General features: G+C 46.7%; 1 long non-coding RNA gene across 1 annotated transcript; it reads right to left on the bottom strand.

The window, feature by feature from the left end:
• Positions 1-815: 815 nt before the first annotated feature.
• LOC123585018 lies at positions 816-14519 on the bottom strand. Its single transcript, XR_006705849.1, has 8 exons — positions 14447-14519; positions 13785-13852; positions 12197-12250; positions 4052-4137; positions 3690-3935; positions 3541-3609; positions 1261-1356; positions 816-910 (listed from the first exon to the last, which is right to left on the bottom strand). It is a non-coding gene; the product is annotated as an uncharacterized LOC123585018 (long non-coding RNA).
• Positions 14520-16429: the final 1910 nt, after the last annotated feature.

The following is a 16429-nucleotide window of genomic DNA, read 5'->3' on the forward strand; positions in this document are numbered from 1 at the left end:
AAGCTTCTCAGTGGGTTTAATAAATGTTTCAGGTGCGTAGAACCACGTGTGAGGCAGGAAGGAGCAAAGCCATTTGCTGGGAGTGACATATTTATTAACCTTGCTGAGGAATGTAGGACCTGCATCTGGGATGCTGGTCAGGAAGTAGGAGAACCTGGCAAAGAAGGATGCAGAAGATTCCTGTAACACACTTGCCCTGTCTCCTGTAGCACAGTGTAGCTGGAAGGACAGTGCTTCTGTTATAGTATCAGGAGACCTGGGTTCAGATGCCAGCTCTGTGGTTTTGAAACTTGTTACCTTGGACACGTCACTTGTTACACTTTGCCCCCCAGTCTTGTCAATAGTCGCCATTTTGGGAGAACCTTTTATGTACTATGCACTATAGTTTCTCTGCTTTAACCTTGTTAGGTTCTTCTTTTTTTTTTTTTTTTATAGTGGTAAAATATACATAACATGAAATTTGTCATTCTAACCATTAAAAAAATTTTTTTTAAGTTTATTTATTTATTTTGAGAGACAGAAAGGGAGGAGCAGAGAAAGAGAGAGAGAATCCCAAGCAGGCTCCACACTACCAGTGTAGAGCCCAACGCGGGGCTTGATCTAACGAATGATGAGATCATGACCTGAGCAGAAACTGAGTCAGATGCCTAACTGACTGAGCCACCCAGGTGCCCTAACCACTTTAGAATATAGAAGTCAGTGGCATTAAGTACAATCACAGCGCCTCTGCTTTAATCTGGCATCAACCCCGTGAGACCGTGTGATCATTCTCTTCCTTTCACAAATAAGGAAACTGAGGCTCTGAGAAGTAAGATGATTCTTAGAAGATTCTTGATGCTAAATAAAGATTCTTGGTAGCTATTATTATTATTTTCCCTTCAGGACACAGCCCAGAGATCCTATTTAAAACCTTAGAAAAGGGGGGGCGCCTGGGTGGCACAGTCGGTTAAGCGTCCGACTTCAGCCAGGTCACGATCTCGCGGTCCGTGAGTTCGAGCCCCGCGTCGGGCTCTGGGCTGATGCCTCAGAGCCTGGAGCCTGTTTCCGATTCTGTGTCTCCCTCTCTCTCTGCCCCTCCCCCGTTCATGCTGTGTCTCTCTCTGTCCCAAAAGTAAATAAACGTTGAAAAAAAAAATAAAAAAAAAAATAAAACCTTAGAAAAGGAAAGGAGAGAATGTAAGTTCTAGATTTATTAATTTTCCTGATGTATTAGCAGAGATACATGTAGCAGCCAATGGAGAAAGTGAAAATAGCCAGTACCCCAACAGTCTTGCCTTCCCTGCACCTGGCAGATGGGTGTCTAGGCTCCAGCTTCAGTGCTGATCTCCCAAGGCTGACCCATTCCAACCACTGCCCCTGGAGAAAGGAAATGAGTTAAGCTTTTCTTCAGACACGTTTGTATTGATTCTGTCAGTATCGTGCTGCTTGCTGACAGGAGATAGATGGCTCATAACGCAGCTGGGCACAGCACATTACGTCCCCGTCTCGGGGCTCCTAAATCATTTCAAAATTTTAAATTCCCTAATCAATATTTTATGGCGAACACAAGACAGTGATCAGGCCTGCTTCTCTCCAGGGCATGTGCTCTCACACTGGGACCGGTGGATGTGAGTGACTGGGGGGTCAGCCCCATCTGGGCAGGATTGAAGGCTGCATCCTCCTGAGGACAGTCACTCTGTCAAGCCAGGACCAGAAGGGCCTCAGAAGTCATGTGATCCCAGTGCACTCCTTTCGGGGCAAGAGACCTGAGGACTTCAGAGATGACGAGACTGATCCTTGGTCACCTGACTCCTTGCAAAAGAGTCAGGTTGTATGACTTCTAGACCAAAGCTGTTTCTGTGAAACCACGCCTAGCACAATGCCTGGCCCATAGTAGATATTCAACGAATATGCGTTTGGTGTGGAACAAATGCTAACATTCACAAAAAGCCAATGACTGGGCCAAATAAGGCCTTATGCTTCTTAAGCACTAAGAATCAGCCTCTGCTCTAAATTCTTTACTTGTAAAATATCAGTCCGTACTCACCCGCCCGTGAAGTAGGGACTATCATTATCTTTATTTTACATATGGCAAAACTGAGCCTCTGAGAGATGGCCTGCCTAAGGTCACATAGCTGGCAAGTGAGAAGGAACCTGTATTTGGGCTCAGACCCTGTGCCTTAACCACTGTGCTACATTGGCGCTGCCCTGACCCACCCCCCTCCCCTGGAGAGATTGAGTTTGTTCTTTCCTGGTTGTATTTGGACCTGTATCCGCTCTGCACCTGTGTTTCATCACATGGAAAAGACAGATAAAAGAAGAAAAAGGATGTTGGTTCTGTAACCAGCTGGTGGATCAGAAAGTAAGCAGTTGGCTGTCAGATCCAAGTTTTTCAATGATACTTAGTGAAGAAAGATGCTGAAAGCAAAGGCCAGGCTCCTCGGTGTTTACAGGAAGTAGCAGCTGGTTGGGGGAGGACAGGACCTTGGTTTCCTGAGGTTTGTAGCAGGAAGTAGGTGCTCAACGAAGAAATTTCAATGATGCTGGCAGTCAGCAGGCCTGTTTAAGTGCTGCAGTAGAGAAAGAAAAAACAAAAGAAAAACTCCTCCAAACCCCATTCGCTGGCTAATAAGGCCTTCCATACAGGATCTGGTCTCTCCCTGCCTTCTCTTGGGGTTTGCCCCCACTGACTGTGCTCCAGGACTCCTGCATCAGGACCTCCTTTACACCAGTTGTTCCCTTGGCCTGATGTGCTCGTCCACATAATTTTCCCACTTCTGGCTCTTGCTTGTGATCTAGATCTCTGCCTACAACATCACTTGTGCAGAGAGGCCTGCCTTGTTCACCTAGTCTAAACCGAGAGCAAGGCCCTTCATCCTGAGTGTGTAGGCCAGCGCCTGACTTGTGGTAGGTGATGAGCAAATACCAGCTGAATGAAAGAAGGGATTTAGGGATGTTTTGAAGAAGGCTTCTCAGGTATCAGGCAGAGCACACTGCTTCTAGACCTCGGTAAGAAGAAAAAGGATAAAATAGCCCCGCCAAAGGGTCACTGGCCCGTGAGTGACCGTCTCCTCGGTCAGGGATCTCACTTGCCACCTACTAGGGAAGCTTAGGCCACTTTGGGGCAGCTCTGATCCCTGCAAAGTTCTTCCTTACTTGGGCATGAAACCCGACTCTTTGTAGCTTTTACCCACTTATTGGTCTTGATTCAAATCCTGGGGCTACCTGGAAGCTATCCTCCGTCAGCAGAAAGCTCCCAAGGCACAGAAAGCCCCACCGTTGTGGGCCAGCTGTGCAGGCCAGAAACCGGAGGGAATAGCTGTCGGGTCTGAGCTGCAGGGATCTTATGATACACCGTGTAGCAGTTTTAGCTGTCAGAGTTAGCTTGCTTTTCCCAGGAAACATGCAGGGAATTCTGGGTCAATGTTCTTGCAATCCTCCTAGAGCAGTAGGAGGTTTTGCCAAGAGCAGGGGAAGGAAAGCCAAGGACTTGGCTGTTTTCCCTTTAAAAAACCCTATTACAAATGTGGCGATAAGAATCACAATCTCTTCCATGCTCACGTTGTTTGATGTGTTGCAAAGCCCTTTCAGGCACATGATGGGGTGCTCTCATCAATCTTATCACTGCCTCTGGAGAAGAAAAGACTTGCATAAGATACTCTGCCAGCAAGAATTCAACACCCATGCCCCTCCCCCAGTGCTTTACTCACACACTATGGATGACTTCAGGCCTATCTGTGATCATGGAGTCATGCTTCTCAAACCCAGGTTCATAAAAGTCACCTGGAAAGTTTGTTAAGATACAGATTCCTGGAGATTCTGGTTCCATAGGTCTGGAGTGGAGCCCAGGTGTAACAAGCATCCAGGTGATGCTGATGCTGGCGAACACCTGTCTGGATGGCCGCGCTCAGCTTCACACCATTGCCTCTCTCTGAACTCCAGTGAGTAGCAGGTAACTGTAAAAAGCATGCTGCATAAGGTGTCTCGTTTGATCTTATGAGGAGATAACTACATTTATTGTTTCCATTTCACAGACGAGAAAGTGATGGTGCAGAGAGGTCAAATAGCTCACCCGTAGTCCCTCATTTGGTAAGTGGCTGAGTCTGAATTTTGCTGGACATCAGAGCAATGGATTTAACCACAATGCCATACTCCTTCCTGGAAGTGAGAGGGATTTCTGGCTAACCGGGTCTCCTGTCCTCATTGGAAGAAGGACCCTGCTTCCCACTGGGCCCTAAGATGAAAGCTGAGGTCCCTTGAGTCTAGAAGAGAGACTAAACTTCTTTCCAGGTGTGCCAGCTAACCTGACCTCTAGGTGATCTCTATACTACCCTAGTGCAGGCATCAGACCATACTCACAGGATCATGTTAAACTTCTGCTAAGCTACAAATGCTTTTGTACAGGGCGGAGCAACCCTGGGCAAGACTGCCAAGCAAGTTTGTTGTGAAAACCTCCGTCCCTATGCACTCCTGCCTGTGCCCCCTGCCTCCCCTCCCACCCCCCATTCTTCCCTCCATCCCTATGTGCTCCTGCCTGTGAACCCCTGCCTCCCCCCCCAACTATTCCCCCTATTCCTCCCTCCATCCCCATCCCCGCAAACCCCCTGGGTTCCTCCGCAGTTTCCCCGGTGAGTGATCCTCCTGCGTGCTCCTCCCCATATGCTGCCCACTTCCTGCTCCCAGCTACTACGGGGTCCCCACTGCTTGCTCCTCCCTACGTCCCCTACTAGACTTTTGGAGCCTTCCTCTTTTTGATCTTTTGAACAGAATGACAATTATTAAACTCTCAAAATGCAAAGGTTAGCAAGTTCACGAGAAACTCCTTCCACAAGTCTTTGGAGAAAGTGATGGTGAACCAATAGAATTCATGTCTAGATGCTGAATTTCTGGCATCAAGATGGGCAGGCAGGAGGATTTGGGACAGCGGTCTTCCTTTCCTCCTTGTACTTTCCCTTCATAGCACTGAGCACAACAGTTGTCTTGTATTTTATCTGTTGGATTGCCTGTTTAACCACTGCCTTCCCACTGAACTGTAGACTGCATAGGGGAGTACAGATTTGATCTGTTTTGCTCTTATTGTTGCCCAAAACCAAGACATGTAGTGGGTCTGAAACTTAGTCACAACTCAGATGTGCTAACTGTACTGTTATTTTCTTAAAACTGTCACTAGGCATCATTTTTTTTGCTATAGTGAAAATACTTATTCCTGACAATTAAAGGTAGCTTAGTCAAATTCTGTCTCGATTTGTAGTCTTTTTTCACTACCCAGACAGTAAAAAAGAACTTATTTATTTTACTTTGTTTGAAGTTTATTTATTTATTTTGAGAGAGTGAGAGTGAAGGAAGGGCAGAGAGGGAGGGAGAGAAAAAGAACCCCAAGCAGGCTCTGCACTGCCAGTGCAGAGCCTGATGCAGGGCTCGAACCCATGAACTGCAAGATCATGACCTGAGCTGAGATCAAGAGTTGGACCTTAACCTGACCTAGCCACCCAGGCACGCCCAAACTCACTTATTTTAAATTCAAACTTTCTATTGGCATCCTTATCCCTCATCAAGTGTTCTCTCTTCCCCTACCTGGGGCGGTGCTCCCTGCAGGAAAGAGTTATGGAATCATGTCAGCGAGAGGGAGGACGGTTCCTGTCTGGTTTGTGTTCGGGCTTCTGGTCCTGGCTGGCCTCTGAGGTGGAGCAGTTGGTCCTACCAGGTTTGGGAGCATTATCCTCTGTTCTCACTGCATTGGTGGCCTCCATATCTGCAGCCATGTAATGTGTGGCCTGTCCTTCTGGTTCAGAACAAGGGACCCTGACCAATGCCCTATGAACTCATGACAGGGGGCCTTTCTTTCCACTTGGACTTCTGTAAGCAACCACCTGGAGAGGTGCCCCAGAAGGGATAGGCTGAGTCCAATCAGGACACTCATGCCACAAAATTCTACTCCATGATTTTCCTTGAGCTTCTCCCCCTCCAGTGGAGGTAAACTGCTCCCACCTCATGTCTCCATCCTGCCTACTCTACAGAAGTCAGAAAGACTCTTTCATCATCTCAAGTGCCAAGTTCTCGCATTGGAAAACCAGGGCTCTCAAGATTATTGTCTTCTCTGTGAACTTAAAAAATTGAACTTGAACGTCAAAGTCTTCTTGGAAAATTTAATTCCTTGTTCTCTCTTCTACTCCATCCCACCCCACGTCATGGGTAACTCAGTCTATGAGGATGGAGGGCTGCTGGGCAACACAAGCCACCAAATCACCAGAAATGAAAAATATGTAGAATAACATTGCCAAAAATTATTCTGCTTAGCTTTAGGCACAAATATGTATGGAATAAACAATAGTGTGGGCTCAGGGTAAATTCTGGGCTAAAATTAGGGCTCATTTTGAGGTCCTGAGAGCCTTAGAATGTTGAATAGATGAGGACTGATTGGCACTCTTAAATACAACATGCCAGGGAGAGCCCAGGGTAACATGGTGATGATTATGATGGTAACATTTAATTTACAAGTGTTTTTCCTACAAACTATTTTATAATTCATCCTTCGTTTTATTAAGCAATACATTGTATGAAGCATAGTGCTAGGACATGTTCCTATGCAAGGAGACAAAATTTATTAAGTTTCCAGCATTGATAAATTTTCCTCTTTCTCCAGCCCATCAAAAATAATTTTCTTGGGATGCTTGGGTGGCTCATTCGGTTAACCATCTGACTCCTGATTTCATCTCAGGTCATGATCTCGTAGTCCTGGGATCGAGCCCTGCATCAGGCTCTGTGCTGAGCATGGAACCTGCTTGGGATTCTCTCTTTCTCTGCCCCTCCCCACTCTCAAAATAAATAAACAAATGAATGTTTATTATTAAAAAAAAATTTTTTTTAACATTTATTTATTTTTGAGACAGAGAGAGAGCATGAACAGGGGAGGGTCAGAGAAAGAGGGAGACACAGAATCTGAAACAGGCTCCAAGCTCTGAGCTGTCAGCACAGAGCCCGACAGGGGGCTCGAACCCACGGACCATGAGATCATGACCTGAGCCGAAGTCAGATGCTTAACCAACTGAGCCACCCAGGTGCCCCACAAATGAATGTTTAAAAAAGAACTGAAATTAGGAAGTACTTTAGGGGCACCTGGGTGGCTCAGTTGGTTAAGCATCTGACTTCGGCTCAGGTCATGACCTCATGGTTCGTGGGTTCAAGCCCTGCATTGGGCTCTGTGCTGACAGCTCAGAGACTGGAACCTGCTTCAGATTCTGTCTCCCTCTCTCTCTGCACCCCGCTATGAATAAGTGTTTAAAAAACCCAGCTTTATATATATATATATATGTGTGTGTGTGTGTGTGTGTGTGTGTGTATATGAAAGTATTTAAAAAATTCTTGTTATCTAGCCCAATTTTCTCCTCTTGTAGAAATGCAGAGTCTCAGGCACCATCCCAGATTTGCTAAATACAAATCTGCATTTTAATGAGTGAATTATACACATCACTGAGTAGTTAGAAGCTCTACTATAAATAATATTCACTCATCTCCTACCTTCTGATGCTGTGCCAGGTGTCCACTCTGCCCCTGATTCTTTGCCTCCTGTCCTGTCCTCTATCCCTTCTCTCCAGGGAAGATGGGAGCTGGGCCTCCTTAGGTTTATCTACCTTATAAAAACTTGCTCTGCTCTGTGCTGACAAGACATTTGCATTTCAGAGTCTTGTTTAGCTTTGCACTGCACTTCAGCACAGAACTTGAAGTTTCTCCAAGCAATGGTTTCTTGGGGGAATGTTGTCATGAAGGAGCGAGGCAGCTTTTCCTTGGTGACATTCTGTGCCTGAAGATCTGGATCTGGGCTTCATATTTGTTGCTCTCCAACTGTGCTGATGAGATCGTTGTGATCCTGTTATTCTCCCTGAACACAAACAGAGCTCATTGAACTTGGAAACTCCCTGACCTGGGTCTCCAGGTGGGGGTGGAGGAATCTGTCCTGCCCCTCCCCAGGGAGTTATCCCTCTCCTTGCATGGATGTTCCCTGTAGTCTACCTACTGGGGACAGAGGTACTTGATAGCGGCTGGCTATTGTGCTCAGTTGCTGATTGAGATGAAACATCATTTGTAACAGTTATTTTTTATTTAGCACCTTCTGTATGCCAGGCACTGTGCTAGGTTTATGATTTTCATTTTATAGCTGATGAAATTAATTCTGAGAAACATTAAGTGATGTCCTCAAGGCCAAATGGCTAGTAAGTGGCTGAGCTGTGATATAATTCCAGGTTCATACTCTGAACTCTGAAATTCATCCTTTTGCTAAGTCACTTTTTTTTTTTTTAAAGAAATGTTTCTCTTTAATGGCGGGTGATTCCTAAGTTCTCTTAGGCAAAAAGGGACAGACTCTCACAATCTTGAGTCTTTGAGACCTCTAGTGCAGTGGCTCTTAAATTTTAGTGCACATCAGAATCAGTGGGCGGGCCCGCTAAAACACGTATTCGGCAGTTATGGGAGGGGGGACAGCATTTGCATTTCTTACAAGTTTCCTGGTGATCCTGCTGCCACTGGCACAGGCCACACTTTGAGAACCACTGTCTTAATGGTTTGGGGAAGTGTGGGAAGCAAGGCACCTGTTGTTCCCAGCCTCTCCAGCCCATGGTGCTGGTGGGGCAATGCTGCCTTAACACTTGTGGCTTGCTTAGTGCTTCCTGAACATTATTTCACAGGAGAGCAGAAGGATGGTTATTTGCATGTGTTTCAATGTAGTGTCTCGCATCTGGGTTGTGTTTAGGCTGGTGCACTGCCCTCAACTCATGAGGGTCACCTGCTAACAAGCTGAGGACTTTAAAGGCATACAGTAACATAAGTAAAGTCCTGGAAACTGAAAGCATGTTGATTTATGGGCATTTCCCAGGAACTAGTGATCCAGTTCAGAGGGGAAAAAACCCTGGCTCATTCTCCCTAGATGGCTTCTCTGAAATTTATAAGATTTGTAGAAATGGGATTCACCATTTGCCTTTCCTTAGAGTTATTATTTTTTAATCTGCATAGCCAAGGTTCCAAACAGGGTCTGCTTTGAATTTTTATCATCAAGCATGTTTGGGTGGACCACTAGGGGTCCATCTACATGGCAACCCAATAGGCATCCAGTCAGAGAGAGTCCTAATGTATGGAACGTTGGGGCTAATAGCACTGGGATGTGCAGTTAGATAAAGGCTGGTTATGAATGCTGGCTCTGCCATTTGACAGTTGAGGGTCTATAGGCATATTACTTAACTTGTCCGGGCCTCATTGTCTCCAGAATCAAGGCTGATATAAAAAATATTTAGCCAACAGATACGGCATGGGCATCAGCTTGTCAGAATGGATGGAGGCCAAATCAGAAGCAATGCCAGCTGTAAATACGCCAGAGCCAGTGTGGACGACTGGCTTGCATTTTCAAATACGATGTGGGTTCCATCTGTGGTTTATCTCTGTGCAGGGGATATGGGTTTTTACTCAGTAAGGAGGAGGTTGGTGTTGTGTGTGTGTGTGTGTGTGTGTGTGTGCATGCATGCACGTGTGTGCTCTCAGAGAACAGCAGGAAACTTTCATGGGACTGAGGCCACACATATTCTCTGTTGAGGGTCAGGAGGGAAACCTCTTTTGGAAGCCTTGGAACATGGCCAGTTTGGCCTGTCCCACTCCCTTTCCACAATCTGGTAGCCCGCGGATATGAAGCCAAGAATGAGAGAGGATCCCATTGGTCAATCCATCTTACAGTGCTATCTTTGGAGAGAGGCAAGGCCAGAAGCTATTGAACATATAGAATATATTGAATTTATAGAAGCTATTGCCTGAGATATTGAAAAGTACAAAAGAGTGTGTAAAGGCCTCCTCCCCCAGAGTAGAGGACCGGAACGTTCTTTGTACTGTCATACAGTCATTGGCTGTTCTGCTTTACCTCTTCTGAGAAATAGGACAATGCTAGTACCTACCTCATTGGCATGAACTGAGAGGGAAATGAGATAATTAATGTGAAACAATGGCACACAGTAGGAACTTAACAAAAGAAAACTTTGTGTTGGACCACGATCTCCTAGGCCATGTACTTAATGCAGTAGGAGCTCTTTGAGACTTGGAGGGGGACTTAGTTTTACTGCCTGAGGGCCAGTAGAAGAGGGGGTTTTACCTGGGATGCCGTATGGACCTTGCTCATTGATACCTAAGCAGGTCCTTCTGGGAAACTTGTACTAAGTTCTAAGACAGATGAGCCATTTATTATTCTGGGAGAGTAAGTCAAATAAAAGTGCTATTGAGTTCTAACAAGCAAGATGGAGGAGGTCTTCCTATTTGGGGCCTCATGAGAGAATATCAAGGTTGATGGCAATAGTGTGTGTCACCTCTGTACAAACAGCTTGGGCAGCTGCAGAGGCCACGGCGTGGCTGGCCATGGGGTGAGTGACTGGGTCAATGTCTGTGGAGATGAAGGAGGGTGGCCGTGGGGCAGTTGCACACCTCAGTGTCCTCCCCAACCTCAGATGTGGCCTCTGCTGGCCCTTGTGGGGGTACATGGCAGCCACGAAGGAGCAGGTGTAAAGAGGGGCTACTTTGCTCCGGTTCTAGGGACAGTGATTCAGGCCCCTGGGGCCCCCTGAGAACCTGGGGGAGGCAGGCGTCCAGCCACGCGGCAGGTGGAGACGCAGAGCCAGAGCCTTTAACGTCCTTGTGCTCTTCTGGGCCGCCACTGCCTGGGACACAGCCACCGACTACGTCTGCATCATCAGACGTTTCACCCTCTGTCGCTCCCCCAGCTATCTCAGATGCTGTAGTCTTTACCCTACCCCTGGATTAATTTACAAGTTTGGCTGCTCCATCCGCCCCCTGAAACTCTTTTGTCTCTGGAGTCATGTGATTTGCTCCTTTGATCATCCTCTCACCTCCAACCCCCCTCCTTGGAAGTCTCCTTCCTCCACCTACATCTTTACCTCCGGTACCCATTCTCATTCTCACTCTGGGAAACTCTGGACTCAAGAGTTCAACTGCCACCTCATGGATGGGCCCCTAAATCTCCATCGCCATCTCCAGCCAGACACTCTTTCCTCAATATCTGGATGCCATCTGCATATTCTTCTTCAGTTCCTGCCAGGGCCATTGCGCCAACCTCCTAACTTGGGTTCTCACTCCAGGCCCACTGTCTTCTAACCCACATGCTTCCTGCTGCCCAAGTGGTTTGTTTTGCTTTTCCCCAAAGTACCCATTAGATACTATCCCCAAGCAGCTTCAACGACTCACCAATACGGATAGGAAAACTGCCTCGTATGGTTTAAAAGCATCTTGCTCCTTGGGGTCTACTTCCTTGCCAGCTTCATTTCTTGTTACTCTCCCACCCCTATCTCCTACCCTCGCCTAACTGAACTTGTTCCATTTCTCAAATATGCTGTGTTTCTACCTCCTCCTGCCTTTAGACATGCTGTTATCTTTTTCCAGAATGTTCTTCCTCTCCCGTGTGCTGGTGACTTCTTTGTCATTCAGACTAGGCTGTAGAAGCACCTCCTTTGTGAACTGGAATGTGACAGACATGGACATAGCAGTCACACAGGACCCTACGCTCAGAAGATCCTCATATTTGGTTTAATGCTCTTCTGTCACCATCTTAAAATTCTGAGAATTTTTTTTTGACAGAGGCCCTGCATTTTTATTTGGCACCGAAGCCCATAAATTATGTATCTGGTCCTGCTGACACCCCCACAGCCACATATACACAGCACAGCCATGACACTTATTAGGTTGTATTGTGGTGGTTATTATCTGTCTGCTTCACCCACTGGCCTGTGGACTCCTTGGGGGCAGGGACTGTGTCTTGTTCATCTCTATTCCCCAGTCCACAGGACAATGGATGACAAACAGTAGGGGCTCAATAAATGCTTGCTGACCGAATTAATTCATGTCTGTGGGTCCTTTTTTCCCTGAGTCTGTGAGAACAGCCTTTCCCTTTTGAAAACATTTGCCATGTGAAAAGCAGGCACCAGAAACTGTGAGCTCCAGTTTCAATTTACTTTTTTTTTTTTTTGAACTTGGCTTTTTGATGTAACATAACTCCATTTACTTCTTGGAGCCCCAGTTTCCTTATCTGTAAAATGAAGGGTATGATGGAACAGCCCAACACATGAGGGGCTGCTGGGCTTCAGCGGGCTGGCTTCTCCACCTCCACCCCGGTCCCTAAAACTGGGTCTTTCAGGAAACTTGAGCGTCCTCACCCTTTGTCCTCATTTCTCCTCACCTTCTCTCTCACTCCCCTTCTTTTGTTTCTCATCAGGAAAGGCAAGGCCAGACTCTTCACTCAGCAGAAGCAGTGTTTGTTGACATTTGGAAAAAAAAATGAAGAGAAAAGTCAAAGATCCTTCAGAATCTTGGTGTTTGAATATTTAAAGGCGATGAATGCTAGAAACATTGACAGGTCTTGTGTCAGGCTTCATTCTGATCCCTCGGCCCATTATTTAGTCTCTAAACAACAAAAGTAGCTCCACTCACAGAGGCCCTGTGCAGAACAAATTTGCTGTTCCGCCTTCCTGCCAGTCCGCTCCCTCCCCCAGCTGCCCTACTGCTCTTGGACTGTTCCTCACCCAGGGTGTCCAGTGTCTGGATGAGGGTGATGACATGGGAGGAGGACCAAGGAGGAAGACCTCGTAGATGGGCTCTGGGACCCCCACCCCTGTCTCCACCACCTCCACCGCTTTTCCCTAATGGGTTTCTGTGTAAGAGGTCACTGGAAAAAAGGGGTTGTAATGCTAGAAAATGCATGAAAGCCTCTGTCTACTGACCCAGGATCAGATCTCAGTTTGAGTGTGGGGCCTTGGCAGGTTGTACTGACTCAGTGGCATGACTCTTGTCAATAAAAAAGAATCCAAATTACTTAGGCTTTCTGTCCTTACTCTCAGCCGAATTATTGTGGAGGAGTCGGGGTCCTGGGCTGGCCTCCTCAGCCATGTTTCCCTGGCCGTGGGCTGAGTTTGGGCTCAGGATCAGATTCCTTGGCAAAAGCTAGGACAGAGCTATTGGTAACATTGCCACAGACATTAAATGGCCTTAGACTCCACTTCTTGACTGAAGGGTTTGTGTACTTGCTAGGAGGCCATGCAGTTGGGCCAGGGGGCAGGGGAGATCTGTTAGTTCTGAACACCCCTGTCCTCTTATCCCCAGATCCAATAATAATAATAATAATAATAATAATAATAACAACAACAATAATAAAATAACTTTTCCCCAGAGGACCTTCTGGTCAGCCCAGCCATGGAAACCATGGAACAGAGGAAAGCATGTGATGTAGAGCAGAGATGTTTGAGTTTGAGTCCCTGCTTTGTCATTTAGCTAGCTCTCAAGCAACTAAATGGGCCTGGTGCTATGTTACCTCCTGCAGGCAATAAAAAGGAATTTGCATTCTAATTGGGGAGAAAAAATCTTAACTTTCTGGGTAGCAAGACAGTTCTCTCTCTTCATCTTTAGCCCCTGAACAAGCCAGAGAGAAACCCAGAAATGGAGGAGGCGGACCTGGGCACAGTATCTTTCACCATGCAGGAAGGCTGGGAGGGGACAAAGGTAGAATAATCAGCTCAAAATTGCATTAATGGGAAAATTGCAATAATGGGATAAATGTGTGTCTTTCTAGCAGCCCTGGTGATGAGTTTTGGCAGGATGTGAATCCTTGCAGTTTGAGATGTGTCTGGTATATTTAGATATTTGGGGAAAGAGCAAACTACAAACTTGGATGATAAACCCTAAAGTCCTTCCTCCCCCCCATGGACCCAGAGCCCCCAAACACATGTCCAACAGCAGAAACTGGGGGCAGAGTAGACCTATCGTTGACTTACCACAGACAGCAGAGCCTGAGCAATGGACGTTGTGATGCTACATAATATGTGCAGGGAGGGAGTGGGTTCTGGGTGTGTGTGGGGAGGGTAAAGAAGGGAGAACGTCAGGAAAGGGTTAAATAAGATGGGGACTGAAGGAGGGGTGCCTGGGTGGCTGTCAGTTAAGCAGCTGACTCTCGACTTCAGCTCAGGTCATGATCTCATGGTTCATGGATTCGACCCTCGTGTTGGGTTCTGCACTGTGGATTGGGGACTGGCTGCTCGGGATTCCCTCTCTCACTCTCTCTCTTTCTTTCTACCCCTCCCATGCACTCTTTCTCTCAAAATAAATAACTAAAGTTAATATGGGGACTGAAGGAAAAGGATGAAAAAGCAGCTTAGGAAAGAGGGCTTGGGATCCAGCGAATGTCCATGTGCCAATTACAGGCATTATGGGAGTTCAACCTCAGAGAAGGGAGGGTTTCTTGAGGCACCAGGGATGCCTCAAGGAGCAGGCAGGATTTGAACTGAACCTAAAGGACCAGAAGATTCTGCAGACAGGTGGAGGGGATCGGTGAGGCCATTTCATGTGCAAGACTAATTTGGTGAAGAAGGCATGTTTTCAGTCCTAGCCTCTTTTGCATCCTCGGTCTCCTCCCTCCAACTGGGCCCATACATTTCACCCGGAGCTGGCAGGGGCCGCGGCCCCTTCTCCTCACCAACAAGCCTGGAGCATTTACTCAGGCCTGGGACTGGCCTTTTCTGGGGTTTGGAGGAAACACAAACAAGCTGTGCCACGCCTGGGAAGTCTAAACAGAGGAAGGCATATTTCACATTGCCAATTATGACACAATCTGGCCGGTGTAGAAGTGGGAGCCTGTTGACTTTAACGGCCCAGCTGCTCTCGTCTTCCTGACAGCAGTCGAAATATCCTCTAAGCAGAGGGGAGAACAGTGTGAAGTTCTGATGAGAGTCCTCCAGGATGGCCATCCAAGAGCAGTGGTAATGTGGCCCTGGGGGCCTCTGTGCTCCCGTCCTGCACCATGCATTTCTAAATGTCAGTATTTGCTGAGAGGAATAAGCCCCATATTTCTTACAATTCCCTAAGAAATGTAATTTATTTGAGCTTTCCATTGCTTTCTTTTCCTGACCCCTTCTCTCCCTCCTACCTTCCTTAAGAGGAGGCAACTGGAAAAAAACCTTTCTTTTTTTAATTAAAATTAAAAAAAATTTTTTTTTACATTTATTTATTTTTTGAGAGACAGAGAAAGACAGAACACAAGTGGGGGAGGGGCAGAGAGAAAAGGAGACACAGAATCCGAAACAGACTCCAGGCTCTGAGCTTACAGCACAGAGCCCGATGCTGGGCTCGAACTCACAAACCATGAGACCATGACCTGAGCCAAAGTCGGACGCTTAACCGACTGAGCCACCCAGGCACCCTTATTAAAAATTTTTTAATGTTTATTTATTTTTGAGAGAGACAGAGTGTGAATGGGGGAGGGGCAGAGGGAGAGGGAGGCAGAATCCGAAGCAGGCTCCAGGCTCTGACCTGTCAGCACAGAGTCCAATGCAGGGTTCGAACCCACGACTGACCTAGGCAGAAGTTGGATACTTAACTGAGCCACCCAGGTGCCCCTCAAAAGCCTTCTTTCTTTCTGACCATCACAAGCTGTGCCTGCCTGCTTTCCCCAACCCTCAGGCCTTTCCCTCTCTTCCTTAGATCCCTGTGCAAGGCTTTTCTCTCCACCAAGAAGGGACAAACCCCTCTGCCAGGGTTTTTCAGATAGGGCCACTGAACCTGCTTTTGTCTCATCGGTTTCTAACTTCTAATTACCTTTGAATGCCTCACCTTCTCCTTTCTATTCACCTTTTGAACCCCATTACTTGTTTCCTGCCTTATAAAAGAGGCCATACCACAACATTAATTGCAAAGCAATGGAAAATGTAAGTGTAGTAGAAAATAGGATTAATCTCTCTTCTAAAACAAGTGTATGGTTAAAATGGTTTATTCATTTGCAGTTCAATCCCTTGCTCCACCAACAGAAGAGCTGGTACAGCTGCTTGGCCTTCCTGGTGAGGGTTGGTATTAGCCACCAAACCCTCTTACCAGTGTTCATATTTGAGGTTTCACTGTAAAGCAGTTAAGTGTGATTTTTTAAAACATAAATATACCAGTATCTTGTGAGATGAAAACTACCCTCTTCAAAGTTGTGAGCTTATAAGTACTCCACATGTGCCACTTGTGTGTTTAGAAATGGTGATGCAGTTCTCTATCAAAGTTTCATCTGGTTCTGTTCATAAAACCACCGAAATAGGTCAGAAAGCTTGGTAATTTTAGCATCTAAGTTATATTGGCAAGATAGCTTCTTCCACGTGAAAGTGGCTTAAAAAGTCGTTGTCAGGTCACGCGTCCCGATTTTTGGCTTCAGAAAGTATCACTCACCACAGTAACCATACCCTCAGGCCCACGGTGCTGCTGTTCCGTAAGAACACTCATCAGACTTCAGGATCAGTTTACACAGTAATCCACCCCCCCCCCCCCCTTATCTGCCGATTCGCCTTCTGCAGTTTCAACAAACTGCAGTTAACAGCGGTCTGTGGGTGCCTGGGCAGTTCAGTTGACATAAGCGTCGGACTCTTGATTGCGGCTCAGGTCATGATCT

This window comes from Leopardus geoffroyi, chromosome C3 (assembly GCF_018350155.1).
Source record: "Leopardus geoffroyi isolate Oge1 chromosome C3, O.geoffroyi_Oge1_pat1.0, whole genome shotgun sequence".
Taxonomy (NCBI): domain Eukaryota; kingdom Metazoa; phylum Chordata; class Mammalia; order Carnivora; family Felidae; genus Leopardus; species Leopardus geoffroyi.